We start from the raw sequence: 6000 nt of genomic DNA, 5'->3' as shown, positions 1-6000 counted from the left end.
CCAACAGCCATGTATCCCTATATGTGCCCTGTTTGGGACCTCTTAGTTGAACCCCATTTGAGCCTACATTGAGCATTTCTTCATCACCTATGTTATCTCAATGCTTAGTATAGTTACCTCTACCTTGTCCTATAGACTTGGCAGTACTTTTGTTGAGATGATGTTGTGATGATGTATGAAATAAGTGTGGGGTGGAAGACATGAGAAAAAAATGAACAAAGAGCTTTTAAGCAAATGCTGAAAAAAAAAATGAATGAAAAAGAAAAAAATGATAAATTCGGCAATACATGAAAAGGAAAGAAAAGATGTTGTCTTCCATGTGTCATTTGGAGTTGAGTTGTAAATGAATGTCTAAAAATGTTTATTTGACCTTTGTCCATGTTCACTTTGTGGTTAAAATGATGTTTGGTTCCAACTTGTTAAATTTGGCCCTTGATGGTGTGTGGTGTCATAAGGATGGTGTTTACTCTGCTAAGTCTATAGGATTACCTTTGTAATTCCTTGATATTCCATGCCTTTAGCTAAGCCTAAACATTCACCTTGTATAATGATCCTAATGATTCTTAAAATGAGCAAATCTTGGTTTGTGGAGATGATCACAAGAGTTGAGCATATGGTTTTGGTCCATTTGTACACGTAGTTGTTAAATGAGGTTTTCCTAATGTTATTCACAAAGTGCTTTCATTTGATGAAATATGCAAGCTATTTGATGCTTTATTATCCTTTCTCTTGCATAAACTTTTGTGTGAATCATAACCATGAATCTAAGTGAAAAAAAAAGAGTATGCCTTGTGAGGAGGATTGGATTGACTAAACATGTTTTGTGCCTATTGTCTCATTTCTTACTTATTCATACTATGAAGCATGTTTATGAAACTTGGAATTTATGTGTTTACATGTAAATGCTTAAACTTGAAAGTTATGTGTTTTGAGATTCTGAGACAATCATTTAGGGGCAATAGTGTTTTGTATAGTTTTGTTTTGTTTTGCTAAGGGACTAGCAAAAGCCAAGTGTGGGGTAGTTGATAGGAGCACTTTATGCTACGTTCTTAATATGTTTTTACGTCCATTTATACTTTGCTTAACCCTTATCGTTGTAATATCGAGTCATTGAGTCACAATAGGAGTCTTGGATGGTTATGGATGTGTTTTTGTGCTTAAACGAGTTAAAAACGAAAAATTGGTCTAGAGTCCTAGTTTGAGTAGGAATCCTTACAGGACTAGGAAACCTAGTTGAATTAGGAGTCTTCATCTTTCTACGTTTTGGTCGCATTGGCGATATCTTGAGAGTCATGTTTGCATTAGGAATCCTTGTTAGACTAGGAAACGTACCATTTTGGAAAGTCCTACTTGAACTCAAACTCTTATTACGAAACTTTCCTAAATGAACTTCCTTGTTCTAGTAACTTCCTTATTCTAGTAAGTTTCCTTTTTGCAAATTAGAAACTTTCCTAATCTAGTTGAGCTCATCTATTACAAGTGTCTTTTTAAGACAACAATTGTCTAGATTAAGACATGAATTTCGAATGAATTATCTTTTACTTATGTTTTTCTTTTCTTATTTTCAGATTTGAAGAGATAATTCAAGGAGGGAATTAAGGAGGCCGTGTACTACATGGAGAAGGAGTCCTATGCCGAGCTACCATTCAGGTTTTAAAGGGAATTAATTTCGAGTTTTAAGAGATAATACACGGCTTGAGAAAAAGAAGGAAGTTGTGTGCAACAAGGAAGCTCTCATGCCGTCCAAATTCATCAAGGAAAAAGAGATCAGCCGTGCCTATTCAAATCAGCAAAGGATAAGGAGTTTGGGCCAAGACGCAAGGGCAGCCATTCGATCCCATTAAAAAGTAGAAATCCCAGCCGTGCATACATGGATCAGCCCATCCTAAACCCTAGCAGCCCCTCCTCTCCTCCTTCCTCTATATATAGCTCGGCCTCCCTTCAGAAAATCCATCTCCATTCTCTCACAAAGCTAGCCGAATTGCTGCCTAAATCCATCCAGAAAATTCAAGCCAAAAACCTTCATCCATCATCACCAAACCGTGCTCATCTTCCTCCTCTCCCAAATCGAATCCATTCTTAGCAAATCCTAGAAGGTTTCTAAAGTGTGATTCATCCATGGCTTGTAATTTTTCTTTTGGTTTTCTGCAATTTTCGATTTCATTGTATGAATTCTTGGATGTGATTTTCGGTTTTATATATGAAGAACATAAATTCAGACTTCTTTGGTTTTATGTTTTGATTGTATGAATTCATGAGATTTGTATGTTTGCTGTGTATAATGACATAGGGGCAGTAGGTTTCGAAATAATTTTAGGTTTTATTTCAATTAATTCTTTGAACTTGTGCATCTAAATCAATGTTTGAGGAAGCCAAGGCCATGGTTCTCCTAAGGTTGCGATTTCATTCACCAAAGTGTTCTTTGATTGAATATGCGCTTCGTGTTTCAATTATTGATACTTGTTTAGGGTTGTGATAGTTCTAGAAATTTGCATGCTTAATCAAGATGAGTGACGCCATGCTTGCTTACATGTCTCCAATTCGACTTAATGTGCTTATATGCTACTTTGTGTTTAACTAGTACGCTTCGTTATGTTGAACTCTCTTTACCATATGTTTAGGATTGAATGCTTCGTTGATTCTAAATAACTAAGAAGTCTTAACGATTAGATGAACCGCTTCGGACTCTAATTAGAATTGGAATTGAAATGGACTTAGAAAGAATCGAAATAATTTGCTGCCTATATGTTGTTCTACACGTGTTATACATGTTTCTTGAGTGAAATTCGTGTTTTGGTTATGTGATGAATGGTTGATCAATTGTATATAAGTAATTTAGGATTTATTTTAAGTTGTAGTTTTAGAATCCAAATCAAATCCCCCAATAACATGATAAGTGTTGAGGCCCTTTTGATTCCCCGAACTGAACGATCCCTGCTTATTCTATACTAACGATGATGTTTTTCAGGGTATTTTATAGACGTTCTAACAAAACGCTCTATCATCTCTCTTCCCGATTCTCTCTCTCTCTCCCTCAAATCGCCTCTGGCGATCTCACCAACCAGATGTCTGTGGCTCTCGCCACCGGCCTCAAAAGCTCTACAAGCTCGACCGCAGCAAACCCCGAGCAAGACGCGACCTTCTTCGCCGCCGTCAAGTTCACACGACAACCCGAGGCCCATACGACTTCCTCCGCCGTCCAAGCTTCTCCTCCGACGATGCCAGTGCACGAGGCTAGCACGTCTCCACCGCTCCTCACCCCCGGTGCCACCTGGGATCGGAGTAGGACTCGAAATCGCGCCACTCCTCATCCTCCACAAAATCGAGCACAGTCGGCGATCCAAACTTCTCCGGTGACATTTCGGAGGTTCTAAAGTTCAATCTAGGTAAGGGTTTGTGTTAATTGATGTTTGAGATTGATTGTGTGTGGATTTGTGGTGATTTGTGGAGAATCGGAGGAGGGGAGACTTGTACCGCCGCCTTAGGCGGCGCGTGAAGGAAGTTGACGGGTGCAAGAGGTGGCCTTAGGGCGTAGAAGGGTATAGTAGAAGGAAAGAAAAGGTTTTGGGCGGCAGTGGGCAAGCCACGCGCGTCGGTTTGAGCGGCGCGTGAGCTCCACGCGCTGCCACTGTGGGGGGCGCGTGAACAATAACTTCCGAACAGTAAATTTTTGTAAAAAGTGATTTCTGTGTGGTAAATGTAAAAAGTAATTATGTACAGTAATTGTAAAAGTAATTTACGTACAGTAATTATAAAAGTAAATTTTAAAAGGTAAATCTGTGATTAGTATTGACTTACAGTATTTACTATGAATAGTACATTGGTGTACAGGAATATGTAAAAACAGTATGTACTTGTATAGTAATACGTGAATAGTATTTACGTGAACAGTAATTTCGTAAAAAATAACCGAAAATTACTGAACATTAAAACATTATTTCTGTTTCGGCATTTGAGGTTTTACATAACATTTCTAATCACATCTTATCCAATCTATGTGATCGACAAAACAAGAAAAGGATTTCTTTCGGTGTTATGGAAATTACGCTCAGGAAAATAAGGTGAGTAAAATCTCACAGTGACGAATCTATCCTTAACGGAGATTCATAATTACGGTTATTTTAAAAGATTGAACTATGATATGTATATGATATAGTGGGTTGTGTATGTGTATAATTGGTAAAATCGATACATATATATGGGTTGCTATATTATATACTGTCATATTCCTGTTTTCAAATAAGTTCATTTATAGCATTGATATTTATTCTAGTTGAGCATGAGTCACTTGGTTTTTGTACAATAACATGTGAGGATTGTTTTGTACGTGGTTTTAACTTAAGTTATGTTAAAACGTTTTCTGTCTTCGGACCTGTTGACATGTCGGGACCTAACCTTGGCCGGGTGACAGTTACAATTCAGTTAGAGCTCTAGTCTGTCTACCGTGTACTGCATGAGCCATGAGGGGTAACAGATGGGTTATCAGCTTATGAGTACCCATATTTTTGAGATATTAGGTAACAGATGAGTTGCCCAATGCCCGACGGTGTACTGCATGAGGGGTAACAGATGAGTACCTGGGTCTCATGAGTGCCCGTATTATAAATGTAATTGGGTAAAGAGATGGTTTGCCTGATTTCTCATGAGCACTTATATTTTCAGATATTATTAGACAACCAGATGGGCCGTCTTGTGACTCATGAGTACATTTATAATTTATTGTTTTCAGTATTTACTCTCGTATTACTATGCATGATATATTGTTGTTACTCATACGAGCTGCAAAGCTTACCGGGTTTCTGTTTGGAATCCCGGTGCACCTATTTGATGGTGTAGGGGATATTTCCGCAGGTGTGGACTGGCAGAATTGATGGACTACTCTGTAGACTTCGAAGTTTCTTTATTTTATTTTGTAGTGGGAATTGAGAGGATTTTTACATTTCCATTTGATATAATGCTTGAATTATAAATTGATTTTGTAATAATCAATTTGACTGAGATGTTTTATGAACTCAGTAATGATACGCTGTGACGATAAGATTATTTCGATTTATTGAGATTTTTTTAGAATTTTTCGAGGCTTCTGTTTTGAGTTTAACACTTGAAATTCGGGGTCGTGACAGCTAGGACATCATACATATGAATTCTTTTTGTGGGATTCCATGTGCCTAGTTGATACAAATTGGAGGCCTGAAATTAACTCTCTACCTTTGATCCAGTGGCGGATTTAGAATTGGATCCTTGAGGTTGGTTGAACTTAATTGGATCATTGAGGATGGCTGAACTTAATTATAAAAAATAGTGGAGAATTTCAACGGAGCGAAAGAATTTTACTAATTGAAATCAAAATAAACGAGACATTTCATTGAAACCATGAGCATTTTTTTTTCGATTGCTTTGGTTTGGACTCAAATTTGTTATTTTAGTCTAATATAAAACTATAACCATTAAAAAAGAATACTCATATATATAAGATAAAACAGTGTACATAGTTAAAATCTAACACAAATACATATTTGAATAAATAAGCAACATACTAGCTAGTAATTAACCTAGCTAGCATTCTAGGAGAAGAGATACTTGAATGAAAACACGCTATAAAGGAATAAGAGTAGCGTTTAGAAAAGAAACAAATGAGGTAGCGTTTAGAAAAGAAACAAATAAGTAGCGTTAGTTAGTTGGGGATACTTGGCTTAGGAGAGTCCCAAAATCAAAAGATTTAAAACCATGTTTTTTTTCCTTAACTTGAGCTTGGGGATGCTTGAGTCACCCTAAAAATAGGCTAGATCCGCCCCTGCTTTGATCAGACATGATTATTCATTAATATTAATCAAATATATAAAATCCTTGCGATCGTCCTATGATTTGAGCAACGGATAATAAGTAGGTCGAAAAGTAGTTGGTGGTCGTAGAAGCTTTTCGCATGTAGCCATGACAATGCCATAACATATAGGAAAAATTTATATTAAGAAGACGTCATATAGAAAAAATTTATATAAA

This window comes from Argentina anserina, chromosome 1 (assembly GCF_933775445.1).
Source record: "Argentina anserina chromosome 1, drPotAnse1.1, whole genome shotgun sequence".
Lineage (NCBI taxonomy): Eukaryota > Viridiplantae > Streptophyta > Magnoliopsida > Rosales > Rosaceae > Argentina > Argentina anserina.
Note: the sequence above shows the minus strand (reverse complement) of the source record.